We start from the raw sequence: 18,694 nt of genomic DNA on the forward strand, positions 1-18,694 counted from the left end.
GGCCGGTCTCTCGTGGCGCGTGGGGCGGGAAAGATCGGATGCAGTGGACGTCCTGTAGATTACGTGGTAACCTCCGTGTAAGGAGTCTTCTTGTTTGTAAAGAGTGTTCTCGTTTCCACGGGGCCCTTGCCAGCGGCTGCACTGGGCCGAGTCTGTTCTGGGGCCCTCAGAGCATCCGTTAGGGGCTGCCCCGGCCCGGGAAACAGCGCCTTTTCTTCGCTCCAGAAGCAGCCACTCGCGACCCCGGCTGACCCTAGCTGACCGCCCCGTATCTTGCTCGTTGACTGGCTGTTTCGGCCGCTCAGCCCCGCAGCCCGGGCTGGGGGGTGGTCTTTGCAAGTACATTTCGGAAGAAATGCTTGCAGCGTCACAGGTCCAGCCTACGCGGGCCCAGATGCTGCTGCAGAGCCCAGAACCCGTGAACCCTTGCCTCTGCCCTGCTGTGTTCCTGGGACTGGACCTCCTGCCTTTCACTTAATTCTTACAGGAACCCTGTGTGGGCATATCATTTTCGTCCTGCAAATGAGGAAACCAAGGTGCCCAGCGTAACAGTTCTACAACTACTGAGGGTCAGTTGGCAACGTAGCCAAAATTTCTTTTAAGTGACTGGGCTTCGTACCAGGACACCACGTAGAGTCTAGACTCAAATCCCCATGGCTCCCTTGTCTGCCTGGGGGAGCAAACAGCAAGGCCAATCGATCTAGACCTACTTAGTAGATCTTTGCTCCCTAGAGCAAGGTTTAAGCCCTTTCCAACCCCTCTCACACTGTGGGAGCAGTCAGTCCACCGTTTAAATAGGAACCACACTTTGGGGGTGAATCCTGAGTTATCGGCTCTTAGATTTAAATAGCACTTTCCTTGACCCAGCAAGCCGGGGTCAGCTGCCTCTGAAGCACCTCTGCATCCTTTTCTTGGTAGCCGGTGTCACACCACCTACTGCAATTACCTCTTTCCTTCTGTCTCCTGCAGATGGAGGGAGGCTGCCTGAGTGCAGGAAACGAACACGTCTTGACTAACCTCAGCATTTAGCTGGGATGCGCCCAGGATGCCAGTGTTCCCCAGGAACTCCGTGTGAAAACCACTGAACTAGAGTTTGGAAGTTAAAAGTAAGTCAAGGGCTTCCTTGGTGGCGCAGTGGTTGAGAGTCCGCCTGCCGATGCAGGGGACGCGGGTTCGTGCCCCGGTCCGGGAAGATCCCACATGCCGCGGAGTGGCTGGGCCCGTGAGCCATGGCCGCTGAGCCTGTGCATCCGGAGCCTGTGCTCCGCAATGGGAGAGGCCACAACAGTGAGAGGCCCGCGTACCGCAAAAAAAAAATAAAAAATAAAATAAAATAAAAAAAATAAAAGTAAGTCAAGAGGGGAAACTGCAGACAGCTATGAAAGCTTGACCTTTAATAGTCATGACAATAGTAATCAACGCGGCTGTCATTTATTGAGTGTTTATTAAGTAACAGGTATTTTCATAAGTGCTTTAGGGCAGTGCTTCTCACACTTAAACGTGCCTTTGAATCACAGGGGGATCTTGTTCCGATTCCATCCATCTGGGGGGCGGGGCTGAGATTCTGCAGTTCTAACAAGCTTCCAGGTGATGGTTCATGAATCATACTTCATGTATTAACTTATCCTCTGAAAACGTATCCTATGACGTAGGTATCGCTATTATTCCTGTTTTATTAAAACGTATTTTACACACAAGGAAACTGAGAGGTTAAGTATCTATGACCTTAGGTCAAAATAAATAAACTGCAGGGCAATGAGGGAGGGGAGAATGGTGTGAGTACTTACAGCTGTAGAAGGAGAAACAAAATTCTAGGCAGAGTAAACACTATTCACAGAAGGGATGCAGGGGAGGTGGCCCCGGGCTACCCAGAGGGCTGTTTCACCCATTAGGGCACCATGTGCATAGTGCTTATAAGCTTTCCAAAGGCCCCAAATATTTGAGGCCTAAAAAAAAAATGCATTGGCACCTACATATGAAAACTGAATATTTAAATTAATCATTTCAACGTTCAAATTATTAAAAGTCCTTTCAAATTTTTATACATGAAAAAATTCACGTTTAGTGAATGATATGGGTGTATTTTAGTATATTTTATAAAAAATGGGGTAGGGCCTGCCTACTAGGCCTAAGGTCTACTAAGGATAGGAGAGGCCCTGGCCACATTGGGTCTGGATGTAATCCTGAGGGCAACTGGGAGCAGGAAAATGTTCTCTGTGGCTACAGTGAGGAGAATGGCTTGGAGGGGGGCCAGGCTGGAGGCCCAGCAGCTCGAGACCAGATAGCCGTTTACAGCCTCCAGACTGCAGGACAGCTTCTGCTGAGTGCCAAGAGGACAAAACGATATCATTATACAGCCCAGTTATTTTTTGATTCCTCCAGCCCCAATCTGACTCAGCATTCTAAATTTACTTAAGATTTGGGGACACAGGTTTTGCCAAATCCTTTCTCATTAAGGCCAGTGATGCTACAGTCCAGGGGAGGTGTTTAAGAGCACAGGCCTTGAGTGGACATCCATGAATGTGAAGCTCAGTTCTGCTCCTAGCTGCGTGACTTTGCATAAATGATTTAACTCCTCTGAGCCTCGGATTCCTTTTCGGGCATATTACATTCCTCGCAGAATTAAGTGAGATAAACTACGTTTACAGCGTCTCCTGCAGAGTAGGTAGTGCTTAGAAGTAGTGGCTTTTATCCTACGGGTGCCATCGTTCTGAGACCTAGTCGAGTTTTCTTTAGGAGGGAACAGAGGGTGTGGTAAATAATCTTTTCATCAGTCTCCTGAGGTAGAAATTCTTATCCCCGTTTTGCAGATGAGGAAACTGGGGCTCAGAGATGAGATACCTCAGCTCAGTGGACTAGGGGCAGACAGTGGGGAAGCTGGCATCTTGTTTGGTTTTCCCTGTGTTTGTGCGCTCTCTCCAGCAGTTGGTATCTGCTGCTCCGCCACTCCTGCGCCCCATACCTCTTCCCCTTAGTCATGGCATGACTCGGGCCTGACGGCCAGCGGCCGCCGCTGAGCACTCTCCTCCAGTGGCACCCACCTCTATCCCCCTTCTTCCCAGCCTTGCCTGACCTCCCTACCACCTTGCCCCCCGATTTTACAGCTTCTGGATTTCCATTATTAAAGAGCTCGTCTCTGAAACTCAGAACTGCCCTGGCCTGGGATGCCTTCCAGGGTCCCTCCCTTTAAAGGGTGTAGATAAGTAGGTCACATCAGGGTGGTGGGGGAGGACGCTGACTTCTTATGGGAGGAGGAAAAAATACTGCAGGTCCCATGGAGAATGGAAAACAAAATAACAGCGCTCCCTTCTGTCCCTGTCTCTCTGTCCCTCAGCCTCTCTGCACCCCCCCCATCTTTTTTTAACATCTTTATTGGAGTATAATTGCTTTACAATGGTGTGTTAGTTTCTGCTTTATAACAAAGTGAATCAGTTATACATATACATATATCCCTATATCTCTTCCCTCTTGCATCTCCCTCCTTCCCACCCTCCCTATCCCACCCCTCTAGGTGGTCACAAAGCACCCAGCTGATCTCCCTGTGCTACGCGGCTGCTTCCCACTAGCTATCTACCTTACGTTTGGTAGTGTATATATGTCCACGCCACTCTCTCACTTCGTTACAGCTTACCCTTCCCCCTCGCCATATCCTCAAGATCATTCTCTAGTAGGTCTGTGTCTTTACACCCCACCCCACCCCCACCCACCCCCATCTTGCACAGTGACAGTCCCCTGCGGGCTGCTGTTACTGGGAAATGCATGTTGGGACAGTACAGGCGATCCTGAACTCTTGGGGTCTGGGGACACCAGTGGACGCTGCACTGAACAGAAGCTTGTCTAGCCCTTGCTCTCCTCCTTCCCCCCGCCTCCTCTTCCACCTCCCCGCACACCCGCTAGGCTGCTGAAGACAAGAGATCTCAGCTTTCACCCAGAGCCTGCAGCTTCTGCTCCTTGAGCGCGGCAGCCTGGAAGCCGCCTGGGGCCGGGAAGGCCCTGGCTGTCTGTCCGGCTCACAGAGGCTGCTATGGCAACCAGAGCAATGACGGGTTCGGCAAGATCTCCCGTTTCCCCACCCCACCCCTCCCCCTCCCGAAGGCCGCTCACAGCAGGGGGTGTGGATGAGCATTAAATCACGTAGGTTGCTGGGAAAATCAGGAAGGCAGAGGCAGAGACAGAGACAGGGCGTGGCACTAAAGGTCCAGCACTGCCAGCCCCGCCCTGCCCTGCTCTGCTATCCACAGGGACTGAGCGCTGTTTGAATCATAACACTGGGCGGCCACATTTCTAGGAAACTGCAGCTGAAGGGGAAAGGTCCCGGCTGCGTGAAGGAGAGCAGCCTGGCTGCGTACAGATTAGGACTGAAAACGTGTTCCCCTGGCACGAGGCAAGCACACAAAACAAAGAGCGAAGCCTGAGCCTCGCACCCGGGGGTGAACTGCCCCGGTTCCTGGACGGGGGCGGTGGAAGCAGGGAGGTCACCTCGGAGAGGCCCAGGGGTTTCCCATTTTCCTGGCTGGGGCCTGGCGAGCTCCCAACTCCGAGGCTGGCCGTCCAGGACACGGCAGCCCTTTTGTAGTGACGCGCCGGATTGCATGACCCCACCTGGCTGGTGTTTGAGAACTGCCCCCACCCTCCCTCCTCCTGTCCCCAAGGCCCTGTGCCTTTTTTTCTCCACCCCAAGAGAAAGTGAGCACCCCCGACCCGGGCGGCCGTGCGGGGTGCCCTGTGGGAAAGTCCCACTCTTGCCCGGAGTTGCCCTCCTCGCGTAGATGCAGGGCCGGGTGACGGGAGAGAGACGTCCATCTTCACCGGTGCCCTTCATCATGCTTAATCTCCCTAGTGGGGTGGGCCTGTCTAAAACACCTGTTTCCCAGGCTGCAGTAACCCCAAGCCATCTCTCATCGGAGTGGGTGTAAATCCCCACAGGTATGCGGCAGGCAGGTAGCAGCAGTGGCTGTGGGGTGCCTGCATGAAAACAGAAGTGTGGACTTAGGGGGCTCGGAGCCTTTGTGCTCTCAGAAAGTGACTGGCAGCCCCGCCTCCCTGGCAGCTGCTCCAGCCTGGGCCCTTGCTTTGCCAGCCTCCCTGCCTGCCCCTGGGTGGGCTGCCTTCCTCTAGGTCTGGTGCCGGTGCTATGCCTTGGCTTATCGATCTAGCATTACCTGGGAGAGACGGGGCCAGTCTTGGAGCCTCCATACTGCCCACTGTCCCAGCATCAATCATCCGTGTCTCAGCAGTGGTTCTGAAACTTCATGTGCATCAGAATCACCAAGGGACATGTTAAGATACAGACTGCTGGGCCCGGTGCCCAGGGTTTCTGATCCTGCAGATCTGGAGTGGGGAGTGAGAATTTGCATTTCTAACAAGCTCCCAAGGGACGGGAAGCAGCTGCACCAGGACCACATCTGAAAACCACTGAGCCAGAGCAGAGCAAAAAGAAAACCTAGAATCTGAGTCCTGCCCTGTCACTCACTGCCCTGATGCGGCGCGTGGCTTCCCTGAGTTTCAGTTTCTCCTCCATTAAAGGCAGAGTCGTGGCCACGGGGTGGGTGGGAGGATTATTTGCTTCTAGTATTCGAAAGACCCTTTCACTGTGCCTGGCAAATTGCCTGGCAAACTCCTCAGTAAATACCCACATACGTGGGTGAGTCAACAGATACAGTATTTACTGAGGAGTTTGCTGTCTAGATACGCGGCCCAGTGTGGTGGCTGATTTGGACAGGTCACTTGTGAGGATTCTGAAGGCCCAATTAAACATCACACATCTCTGGACCTCAGTTTTCTTCTGAAGGCCTTAGGTCTGCTAGGTCTGCCCCTCCAGGTCCCATTTCTAAGCCCAGCTCTGGGAGGGGGTTAGGTGTTGGGAGACACAGCCACTGTTTTCATTCCTTTCCCACCTCTTTCCAGGACCTCCATCTGAGAGCCCAGGTGATTCTGCAAAGCACAGAACATCCATCACCAGAGTCATTGGTCACTTCATCCCAGAGGAGGGTGACACGGCCTTCAGGGTCCATCATGGTCTGGTTCCAACCTACCTTTATAATCACATTTCTCGCTGTCTCTCCTCCATTTACCATGTAGTCTAGACGAACTGGGTTACTCATCCTTCCCCAAATATGCCCCATGATTTTCTGCCTTTGTTCACACTGCCCTCACGACTAGAATGTCCTCTGCTGCTCAGGGTCCTGTTCGTGCTTCCGAGTTCACCCAGTGACCACCTCCTCCAAGGAGGCACCCCAGATCTTTCTGTCATCAGTCTCTCTGTCTAGCTATCACCTCTGTATCTCTATTTAATACAAGTGATTTTTACATTTTTCTGTGGGTGGTAGCTGGACATGTTATTAGAATCGTCAGGTATAGAATGTAACTCAGGGATGCAGCCCGCCACTCTCCAACTCGTGTCTGATAGTGTCCCTCTGAAGGGGCTCAGTGGTCTGCAGGCTTGTCCCTGGATTTCACATTTCTGAAGTCTATTTTTGGAGCACTCTCAGATGTGAAAAACAAGAGTTGCGATACTATGTAAAACTTTTAAAAAGTGGGACAACCGCTTAAAAGGAGAAGCCTACTTACATAAAAGATTAGTCAGCTGTTTATTTCTGTGGTAATCAGAGATGGGGAATTAATACATATGTGTATATATATCCGCTATGGCGCATGGTCACAAATCTTCTCATTTGCGTATAGGCACATCTGCTTCTTTGATTTTCTTTTTTAAACTGCAGGTTTTTTTCTCTTCTAAATATAATATACGGGTTGGTAGAAAACATGTAGAGGAAATAAAAAGTAAAAATATAATAAAAGTAAGAGAAGAAAATAAGTATTTATAATCCAGAAATAACCAGTATTAACATTTTGGCGTGTTTCTTGTGAATAGTTTTCCTGCACGTATTTACTCTATATGATTTTTAAAGGAAATTGGGCTAAATGTTTATATACTTCTGTATAAACATTCTGTATATATTATTATTTTTTTGAATTAAGATATAATTAGAATTTTGGTATTACTTTAAATAGTCTTCCCAAACATTGAAAAAAAATATTCCACGATATCATTCACAGATGTACCAAAATTTACTTAACCATTCCTTCAATGTTGGACACTCCATTTTTGTTATGAATAATATTTCAGTGAACATCCTCACACCTCTGAACGTGTGTCTGATTATTAGGCTGATTCTAGAAGTGGGGTTACTGGGTCATTTTGAAGTCTCTTGGTGCGTACTAACAAGCTGTTTTCTGACTTCCATCTGAAAATATTTCCCGAGCACTTTGTCTGCAGCCTCCTATTCATGAGTAGTTCTTTCTCCACTCCCATTGCATTCTATCCGTCTCTCTCGTGCTGTACTTCACCCCTTCCACACTGCATTTGCATTTGGTATGTACGAGTCTTAGTTATCCTAGTAGGAGACCATCTCCGACCATCTTCCTGCCTGCTTCCACATCCAGCACAGGTGGGAAAAAGGGGGCGGAGGACTGAATCTATTTAGGGGAGTCTGCAAACAGGAGACGAGCTCAGTTTGGGAAGGCGCAGGGAGGGCAGCTTGGACTCCATGCTCTGGGTCGGGGTGCAACTCTGGCTGAAGGGGAAGAAAGGGATTGTCCTCACCCCTTCATACATCCAGACTCTGGGAGCTGGGGAAGGATGGAAAACGAGTCAAGTCCAGAGCCTGGGAGAGGGGCGGGTCCCGTCGTTCCCCGGGTAGAGGCAACCTGCTTTGAGGACTGTGTCACTCTTTCTCACTCGGAACTGTCCCACTACAGCCATACCAGGCTCACAGGTCCTGACCTGGGAAAGCACCTGCAGTGTTGATTGCAGAAACTTAAATTAATGCTTTTTAGATTGGAGTTTCCCAAACTTCAGCTGTACCTTGTTCGAGATTTCAGTGTTTTATTGAAAAGAAACCAGAAGAACGCACAGACACACACACACCCGTGATTCATATCATCTGAACCATCACACTTCTGAACAGATAGGACATAAAATTGTCCAAACATTCAGGGTGTGACCACGTGAGTCGCAAGGGCTGCCTAAGGTGTTAAAGTGTATCGTGCCACTTACTTTAGTGTCATCCTAAGCAGTAAAAATTTTGAAATCACAGGTTTAATGGATTAGTTACACTTTTTGTAATATACACTAAAACTATAACGGTAATCATGACAATAAAAGATTGTCAGGGACTTCCCTGGTGGCACAGTGGATAAGAATCCGCCTGCCAATGCAGGGGACATGGGTTCGATCCCTCGTCCGGGAAGATCCCACATGCCGCGGAACAACTAAGCCAGCGTGCTACAACTACTGACCCTGCGTGCCACAACTACTGAAGCCCACACGCCTAAAGCCCGTGCTCCGCAACAAGAGAAGCCACTACAAGGAGAAGCCCGCGCACCATAACAAAGAGTAGCCCCCGCTCGCCGCAACTAGAGAAGGCCCACCTGCAGCAACGAAGACCCAATGCAGCCAAAAATAAATTAAAAAATTAAAATCTTAAAAAAAAAAATCTTTCCAAAGAAGTTGTCAGCCATTGGTAGTACCTTTTCTACCCATCAGTGGTAATTATAGTACATCTTTGGGAAACACTGTTTTAACTAAACAGTTTATATTATAGTTAATTGTGTATATTTCCTTCACTTAATTATAAGCTTTCTAAGGTCAGGTATCATGGTTTCTTTGGTGCTTGGAGTGCTGAAGCTCAATGAATATTTTTCTTCCTTTGGTTTGGTTTGTCTTGGTGATGGGGTACTAAGCAATAAGACTTAACCTATGTACTTAACATAAGTGAAGTCTCTAAGGTCAGGATTATAAAGGGGAGAACAATATTTATATGCTAAAGAAAGTTGCCTGGTTTAAAGACTGTGCTATCATTATTTGGACTGGGGTGATCAGGATGGAAAACAGTAAATCGTTCACATTCTAGCTGTCATTCTTGGAATAAATAACACATTTACAAGTTTAAGAATTGGTCTTGGGGTTATAGAACAGAGCAACATTATTTAGCTCATATAGAAATTCAACCCACTATATTGACCTCATGAAATAAGATAACTTTTCCATACCTAGCAAGCATAGAGTGAAGTATATTGTCATTCATTGATCAGAGGACACGAGTTGAATGAATGGATAAAATGCTGAGTTACAGTAACAGAGCTTTACCACCCGTGGGAAACCATCCCCCAAACAGAGCAGGAACTATTTATTCGGTCAGTAATATCCCAGGGTCTTTATACATGTCTCTCCTCTGGATTTCACGTGGCAGCTGCCATGTGAGGAGAGGGTGAAATCGTGCCACGAGGTGACAGACACCTCCGCCTGTCCTTAACCGAAGCTCACCTTCTCAGATGACTGCAGTTTCCCCAAAAGGATCCAAGACTTAATGTGATCCAGAGGGCTGGTCGGGAAGTTGTGGAAACAACGGATAACCTTCTGACCAAGTAAACAAATGACAAATGAGTAAGATTCCAGAATAAAAGAGTATATTAGGGACTTCCCTGGTGGCGCAGTGGTTAAGAATCCGCCTGCCAATGCAGGGGACACGGGTTCGATCCCTGGTCCGGGAAGATCCCAAATGCCGCGGAGCAACCAAGCCCACGTGCCACAACTACTGAGCCTGTGCTCTAGAGCCCACGAACCACAACTGCTGAGCCTGCGTGCCACAACTACTGAAGTCCACGCACCTAGAGCCCGTGCTCCACAACAAGAGAAGCCACCGCAATGAGAAGCCCACGCACCGCAACAAGGAGTAGCCCCTGCTTGCCGCAACTAGAGAAGAAGCCCACGTGCAGTAACGAAGACCCAAAGCAGCCAAAAATAAATAAATAAATTTTTTAAAAAAGTATATTAAGAGAGAGAGAGTAACTCTCCTTCTAGTGAAGAAGAAAAGGGCACCCTCACGGCAGCTACCTGCCAGAGGTAGAGATGTTTTTCAAGGTCTGGCTGGTCCTTCCTCCGCAGTCCTACCGACCTCTTTCTTTCTGAACCTTTCTTCCAAGTGCAGAGTCCTTAGCCTGTAACTTAGGATTGTTTAACCCATCCGCACGTAAGAAACTTGTTCTTCAGAGACTGAAAATGAACACTACTGTTTCCTTAGCTACTCAGGATCCAGTGGAAGCAAGAACCAGACGAAGTAAAAAGAGAAAACACCCCTGGTCAGAAACTTGGGTTGGAGTCCTGACTGACGACCTTATAGTTGACCCCCTCATGGTTTCCTTAACTCCTTCATTGAACAGATATTTTCTGAGCAACTGCTGTGTACCAAGTGCAGCCCTGGACACTAGGGATCCAGCAGTAAATAAACAGAGGAGGCCCTGCTCTCCTGGAGTTTATGTCCTAATGAGAGTGATTAGGTTGAATAAGTAAGCAATAAACAAATAGCATAACTGCACCTAGTGATGGGTAAGGACAAACTGGGAGGAGGTTTCCTCTGAGGGGGGGAGGGAAGGTCTCCCCGAGGCAGTGGCATTCCAGCCAAGACCTGAAAGTGTTAGAGGAGACCAGGCAAGCAAAAAAGCATTCCAGGTGGAGGGACCAGCAAACGAGATGAGACCACGTTTGAGGCTGGATGGCAAGGAAAGCCACACTGAGATGTGGTCATACTGCATCAATGGTTTGGACACAGGTCTCCAAGCAATCCTAGAACCTCCCTGGTTTTGTCCCAGGGGTGGAGGGGCTGAGGCGGAGGCTCCCACCACCCTGCCCCACATACCCAGCAGCTCCCCTTCGATCTGAAGCATGTATGGTGTGCTGCTTAAGATTGTGCTTGAAGAACAGATTCTGTGATCAAAAATGCTTGATCTCCAGAGTCCTTCTCCATCCTTCAACTGTTCGACTCTGAAAGTTTCTCATCAACCTCTGTGGTCTCTGAATTAGGAGGGTCAACCCTGTTCAGTAGACAGAGTCAGAAAGTACTGATCCCAGCGACTTGACCCTCTCCCACCAGAACCCTCCTCTGCCTCCTGCGATGCTGGACTGGACCTTCGGGTGCCGCCACACCTGTCCCAGGGAGGGGAGCACAGGTCTCTGCTTCCTCCTGGTCAATTACCCTGACGTCCTTCCCTTGCCCTGTTCAAATGAGACGCTCTGTCCTGTGGGGAGATTTGGGGAATGGCTCCAGTTTTTTCCAACCTGTGAAATGCAGAGCTGGCCAGCTGCCCCCTCCCTAACCCCAAACTCCTATCTTTCCCCCTCTCTGCAGAACTGCCTGGCAGCCCTCAAATAAGTCCTGGGGTTTGGGGAAAAGCACCCTTTGGACTGTGAAATGGTTTTCTGGTAATACCAGCGTAATTAACTCTTTGACAGGAGGAAGCAGAGGCCAAGAGGGATTTAAACAGTACATTTCTCACATATTTCAGAACAAGCAGAGAACCAGGCAGGGAAGCAGAGACAAAGGGAATGGGCGCAAGGGGAGAATATCGAGTGACCAAAACATTCATCCTTCCTCCCCAACTTCACCTCTGCTCCCCGTCTCCACTCCCCTTTCTCCCACAGAGAACTTACTTGAAGGTCGATGATTCCGCTTTCTGGTTCCATCCTGCTGCCTTCACAGGCCAGCGTTGGTCAGACTGCATGGGCTGCCCAGGCTCTGCCATCTGGTCTCTGCTGTTTTCTCTGGGTGGGAGAGAGCTCCCGGCTGGCGAGACAGACCTGCTATCCACCCATCTGATGTGGGATGCCGTCCTGGCCTCGGCCCCTGGGGAGTGTACACATGCATACACGTGTGTGTATGTGTGTGTGTGCCCACGTGTGCACGCTCCAGGCAGTGGCATGTGGCACATTGACAGGTGGCCTTTTGAGTTGGTGGTGACAGCATTGTTTTTACCCCAGTCGCCCCAACGCCCCTCCTGCCCCAGAGGAGACGTCTGAGGTCACCCAGTCTGCTTTGAGCTAGAGCTTTACTAAACCCTGTGGATTTATCCTGGAAATTGAGGAACAGCCTGAGGACACCGTCTGACTTCACGCTGGTGGAACTGAGTGGGGTCTCCAGTCACCAAGGGTGGGTGGCCTCCAGCGTATTCCCAAGACTGAAGCTTAGGGATTTCTGCTCTTTCCTTTGTTCCCTCTGTCCCTAAAAGTTAAAAAAAAAAAAAAAATTGTAGTTTACCTAATAGACCCAAAGCATAAGCCTTATTCTACGAAGTGAGTGAACAATACATTTTTATTGACAGGTTGGTTGTCATTTTCTCCCTTGATTAGCTAGAAAGAGAGCAGAAAAAAGTTGTGCTTTCAAATTCTGTTTATGCAAGGAGTTGCATTTTCCCTGCTTTTAAAATAAAGCTACCAGGAATGAGTCGTTTTTTTGGAAAGGTTTTCTTTCTCTTGTTTACCTTAGAGCTGAAAACTCCTCGGGCTTGTTCCTGAAGCTGGTTTTAGACACCAGCTTGTGCATGTGTGGGCGTGAGAGGAGACATTAAGCATGTAATCCAGTTTGAAGGTGGGGGGAGAGTGGCAGAGTCACAAATGTATTCCCGCCACCCTCAAATGTGCAACAATAAAAAGGGCAATTTCTTTACTTCTACTGAATGATCTAATATGTTTATAAAAGTCCCCATCCTGCTGGACAAGTGGTGAGAGGGAGGGCTGAACTGTGATATGAGGACTATATTTCAACTTAATGTAATAAACATACTTGGAATTTTTTTTAAAGAATTATATATTTATTTAATTTTTGGCTGCGTTGGGTCTTCGTAGCTGCGCGCGGGCTTTTTCTAGTTGCGGTGAGCGGGGGCTACTCTTGGTTGCTGTGCACGGGCTTCAGTAGTTGCAGCACATGGGCTCAGTAGTTGTGGTTCGTGGGCTCTAGAGCACAGGCTCAGCAGTTGTGGTGCACGGGCTTAGCTGCTCTGTGGCATGTGGGATCTTCCCAGACCGGGGATCGAACCCGTGTCCCCTGCATTGGCAGGCGGATTCTTAACCACCGCGCCAGCAGGGAAGTCTGAACATACTTGGATTTAATTTAAATAGTAAACAGTTTAGATAGAATACACAGTCTTTCCAGTTTCCACCCCTCTTCCCCACAGGAGAGGGGTGTGGTTTCCAAATGCTTGGTGGTGGAGGGGTGGTGGCCTGTCCATCTTTGCTGGTTTCTACTCTGGAGTTGTTGGCAGGGGCCAGGCGCCCCCTGGCTTGGTGACTGCTGGGGTGAGGCTGGGCCTGCTCCTGGGCCTCCTGCTGGCGTCAGTGGCTGATGGCTGTGGCCAGGATAACCCATGGTCCTTCTCTCTTTGCTCTTAGGGACATGGTGGGCTCCCTTGCTGACTCTGCCCCATCTGGGCTCTGATGGTGACTGGACCATCTGAGACCTGCTATGACTCAGATGCCCTCCCAGTGGTCCCAGCTCAGTGGTCTCCTTGCCCCCACCCCCGCCCCAAGACGATTCCCTCTGGAAACCTTCCTACCAGGCACTCAGCTCTTGGTCCTGAGTCGCTGGAGAAGGACAAGCTCAGCCCCACTTCTGGTGAAGAATTTGCTTTGATGGGGCTGCTCCTGGTTGGTGCAGGGGCAGCCTTTAGGGTGATCTCCTTCCAGACCCCAAAATGGGAGTGAGAGATAGAGCCCATCCTCTTCTCAGCGTTCCTTCCAAGATCTACTGTAACATCCATCCCCTGCATCCTCCACCACAATGCCCCTAAGTAAACAAACACTATTCTAAGCTCTTCAACACTCACTCACTCTGTTCTCAGAACAATTCTGCAAGGAAGGTAATACCATTACCCCTGTTTTACAGATGAGGAAACAGAAACACAAAGAGGTTAAATTGCCCGGGGTTGAGCCAAGATTTTAACACAGGCAATCTGGATTCAGAGTCACGCTCTTACCCATGATTTTGGCTCAGAGAGGGGAGATTGACACCCGTGTCGGAACACCTGCTTCCTCTTCCTCTGCTTTCCTTCTTCCCACAATCCTCGTAACCTAGGATCAGAAAAGGTGGGCTTTGTCTTCTCTTTCTGTTTGGTTGGGACTTGCCTTATGTGGGACTCTTTGATAATAATTCAAAAAGGAAATAAAGAAATTGAGAAAATCCTCCTTCTCAACAAAACCGGGCTATCAAAAATATCGTCTTGCTGGAAAACCGTATTTGGGATGTCAGAAGCAAAATGTCAACTATTAATTTCTCCTTGCAGTTCTATCTGTAACAATCCCAATCATCCTGTAGACAGTATGGATGCATGTGGCTAAGTGGAGGGGAAACCAGAACGTGAAAATTCAAAAGAGAAAATCACCTGAATATGTCCCCCCCCCCGCGAAAACCTTATTAATAAGCACATTGGTTTTAAAAGGAAACAGCTGTAATTGGCTGTAATAATGGTTTTAGTTTGGAAGATTTTTCCTGGATTTGGACCTTTCCCCACCTCATAAGCATCATTTGGAAGTAAATAGCAAGCAGGATTTAGAAAGTGGTTTATCTTCTGTGACTCTGGACCAGGGCTCGGCAAACTTTTTCTGTAAAGGGACAGAGAACAGACATTTTTTAGCCTTTTAGGCCATCTGGTTTCTGTTGCAACTACTCAACTCTGCTATTGCAGCCTGAAAGCAGCCATAGACAATATGTAAATAAGGGACTACTGCCATGTTTCAATAAAACTTTATTTACAAAAACAGGGGGGGCTTCCCTGGTGGCACAGTGGTTGAGAATCTGCCTGCTAGTGCAGGGGACACGGGTTCGAGCCCTGGTCTGAGAAGATCCCACATGCCGCAGAGCAACTGGGCCCGTGAGCCACAACTGCTGAGCCTGCGCATCTGGAGCCTGTGCTCCACAACAAGAGAGGCCGCGATAGTGGGAGGCCCGCGCACCGCGATGAAGAGTGGCCCCCGCTTGCCACAACTAGAGAAAGCCCTCACACAGAAACGAAGACCCAACACAGCAAAAATAAATAATAAATAAATTAATAAACTCCTACCCCCCCCCCCCAAAAAAAAAACAAACAGATAGTGGGCCCAGTTTGGCCCTACAGGTCATAGTCTGCTGACTTCTGTTTCTAAACAGAAAGAGGATCCAGAGTCTTCATTATCACAGCCATGTCCAAGCTCCCAGACCAGGTCCTTTTTTTTAAAATTTATCTTATTTTTTATAACCTTTTTTTTTAAATTGAAGGATAGTTAATTTATAATGTGTGTTAGTTTCAGGTGTACAGCAAAGTGATTTAGTTATATGTGTGTGCATGTGTGTGTGCATATATTTACATATATGTGTGTGTGTGTGTGTATATATATATATATATATATATGTTCTTTTTCTGATTCTTTTCCATTATAGGTTATTACAAAATATTGAATATGGTTCCCTGTGCTATACAGCAGGTGCTTGTTTATCTATTTTATATATAGTAGTGTGTAGATGTCAATCCCAAACTCCTAATTTATCCCCCCTGCTCCCCCCACCCCACTATCCCCATTGGTAATCGTAAGTTTGTTTTCTATGCCAGACCACGTCTTTCAAGTCTTATTCCCACTTGAGAGAGGACAGCTGAGCTCCCACTGCAAGGCCAATATGATATAAAATAAAAAATACATGCCCTTGTGAGACACATGCATGGAAAGTTAAGCTCTAGTGGAGAGTGCTTCTGACCTTTGGCTGTAATACTGAAACTATACCTACAAGGAGGCTCTTCAGTCTGTTTCTCTTTACTGCTAGGGTGACTTCTGCAGTGGGAAGCCCAAGGGACATTTTTAGGGAAACTGCCTCTTGGGAAGTTTTTTTTTTTTTAATATGCTTGAACTTATAGATAAGTAAACACTCAGAGCAACTCAGAAAGTGGTTATGGAATAGGGGGCCTACTGTGAGACCTGAGGGCTGTCTTGCTATGTAGGGGGAGCAAAGAGCTGTCGGGTCCTACAGAAGCCAGCAGTAAGAAGACCCCTTAATGCTGAATTGTGAGAGAAGCCCTGGGGTGAAAACCGGGTGACCTGGGATCCTGTGTGTGCTGAGTCACTGTAGGTTCTCAGGCACATCACTGAACCTCTCTGGGTCTTATATTCTCCTTCGTGAAAAGTGATGCTGTCAAAAAAGATGATTCCTAAATCCCTTCAGCTCTTAAATTCTGTTTCTAATGTGTGTTTATTATTAAACACTTCTTGTGTAACAGTATAAGATCTCAGATCCAGGTCTGAATTTTAGTAAGTAAAAGTTAAGGATTTCTCAAGGAGTCTTTATGTAATTAGACAAATTTTAGGAAAAATTACCCCCATCTGTTACCTCTGCTAGTGGAGACGGGGCAGACATACAACAAACAAGATACAGAAGTGAGAATAAAGGCAAACTTCAGAACATACTTACAAACTCATTTATGCTCACTTACACATTAATTCAGCCACTTCCAAAGTCACTGCTCCAGGAATCCTAGAGCTAGGATGGATGGGAAAGGGAAACTTTTGGGGGGATCCTTGGAGAGAGCTGCCAGTGCAGGGACTGATACGGGGCCCAGTTGGCCAAAGGGATCGTTAAGAATGAGGTTGGGTGACTCCGGCACTTTCCAACAGAACATTTCCATCTTCACTGTTTGGCAAAACAGCCATTAGTCACATGGAGGAACTGAGCACGTGAAATGTGGCTAGTGTGACAGAATCTGGATTTTAAATTTTATTTAATTTCAGTATGTTTACGTTTAAATAGCCAGTAGCTACCATATTGGACAGTGAAGTTCTAACCCAAAATTCGTATATTCAGAGCACTGCTGAGCAGTGACCACCACATATTAACCATTCCCACCATGGATGTGCATTGATGGATGTTCAGTAGGCAAGGCTGATGTGACATAAATAGGAGTTCAGGGCGCACAGCTCTCACGGGAATGCCCCACGGGGCCCAGGATGCTCTTGGTAGTGGTAAGTAAAATTCCCCTGTGTTCTTTTGCATTCAGAGTAGGGGGATTTTAACTGTGACTCACCGTTCACTGAATGATTAATAACAGGGCCTCCTCGTGTTGGTATGAAACACCTCTCACCTCTGATTAAAAGGTGCCTGGCACTCTCTTGGGGGCTTAAGGGAGAGTAATAGCTGACGTCTTCTTAGTAGTAGGAGAGAGAGACTGCAAACTTTTCAAAGCAAGGGAACCTTTCTTACATGAAATCTTGTACAGATATTACTATAAAGCAGGTTAAAGTGAGGCTGCTGGGACCCTGGAGTCACATCACTCCCGTCTCACCTGTCCCACCCTCTATTTCTCAAGTTACCCTTAAGGTACCTCCTGGGAACCCCTCGAATTCTGAGCGGGTAGCGTGGCTCGTAAGCCTCTAAGGGCCTTTGGGTGTGTCGGCGCTGGGTGATCACAAGTCACACAAAATTGTGTGGAGTTTTTCAAGTCTTGAAATGACATATTAGGGGAAAAAAAAGAACAGGAAGAAGAACATTTTAAAAGCACAGTCAAAATTATGGCCGTTTACATGGGTGACTGCTTAACACACGCAGAGAGACACACCACTGTGATCTACAGTAGGATGTCTCACACACACACACACACACACACACACACACACACTCTATCATTATTACTACCTGTGCAGTAGAGGTTGGGTTTTTGAAGACAGTATCTCACCATCACCTAAGGACACAGACCTAGTTTTAACCCCTGGTCCTGCTATTTACTAGTTGTGTGTGTGTGTGTGTGTGTGTGTGTGTGTGTGTGTGTGTGTGTGTGTGTGTGATGGACTTTATTTCGTAGAGCAGCTTTAGGCTCACGGCACAGTCGAGCACATAGTGCAGAAGGTCCCTGTAGACACCCCCCCGCCGCGTGCACAGTCTCCTCCACTGTCACATCCCCGCCACAGGTGTACCTTTGTTACAGTCAGGAAACCTACATCACATGTCATGATCACCCAAAGTCCTAGGCGTACATTAGGGTTCGCTCTTGGTGTCATACGTTCTATGGGTTTTGACTAGCTGTGTTGAGCAAGTGACTTTGCTTCCTTTCCCCTGGTAAAAAAGGGGACCACAGTGCCTGATTTATCAAGATCATTGTGAGGATGAAACTAAATCCGATCATGGACGTAAAGCAAACTACCTGCCTGGCACGGAGTGAGAAGAACTCCATAATGGAGCTAACGATAATTTTCATGTGAGGATCACCGGCGTGAGCCTGGCTGATTAACTCTCCCGAGTGCTTCCCCTGTTTTCATCTCAGCCCAGAGCCTCGAGTCTGAGCCTAGAAAATTCTGCCCGAGATGAGTTCTAAAGGTCCTTAAAGACGCTGGTCTACGAAGGTCTGGTCCTTGGAGGAAGCAGTTTGGGTTAAGCGGGATAAAGCGTGCGGACCTCCACGGGACATCCGTGGTGGCATGGTCGGGGAACAGCGCCAAACGTTCGAATTTGGATGCTCAACCAAGAGCAGCAGGAGCGGAAGAGGAAGCGCAGGAGGGGAAGCCAGAGGGCGGGGCTGGCTGCTGCTCGGGCTCTGAGCGTGAAATAAAGAAACCTCGGTGGGATTTTGTCAGAGACCTTTAATGCCGCGAACTGTGGAAAATACAAACGGGATTATCCTGCGCATTTATACCCCCCTCGTTCCCTCTGCTCACCTCTGGATACCTTTGCAGGGGGGAGCGGGGTGGGGGGCATTCAGAGGAGCCAACTCCAGCATCCCTCCTGTTTTCCTGGTGAGCAGCCCTACTGAAAAGGCTTTGTGCTAAAGGCTCTCAGTTGCTCTTCTGACAGCCAGTTCCTCCCCCGCTGTTCTCGCAGCATCTAGAGTGCGCACGGCAGTATTTACT

At 48.3% G+C, this 18,694-nt stretch overlaps 1 long non-coding RNA gene across 2 annotated transcripts in view; it reads left to right on the forward strand.

Moving 5' to 3' along the window:
* LOC132528565 (uncharacterized) overlaps positions 1-18,694 on the forward strand; it is a 60,130-nt gene continuing 41,436 nt past the window's right edge. The window contains exons 1-2 of one of the 2 annotated variants that reach the window (XR_009543232.1): positions 1-77; positions 970-1,106. This is a non-coding gene — a long non-coding RNA (uncharacterized LOC132528565). Of the gene's footprint in view, positions 78-100; positions 570-969; positions 1,107-18,694 lie in introns of those variants that run through there. The other variant, XR_009543231.1, reaches the window with a different exon arrangement.

Source organism: Lagenorhynchus albirostris, chromosome 11 (genome assembly GCF_949774975.1).
Source record: "Lagenorhynchus albirostris chromosome 11, mLagAlb1.1, whole genome shotgun sequence".
Classification (NCBI taxonomy): Eukaryota; Metazoa; Chordata; class Mammalia; order Artiodactyla; family Delphinidae; genus Lagenorhynchus; species Lagenorhynchus albirostris.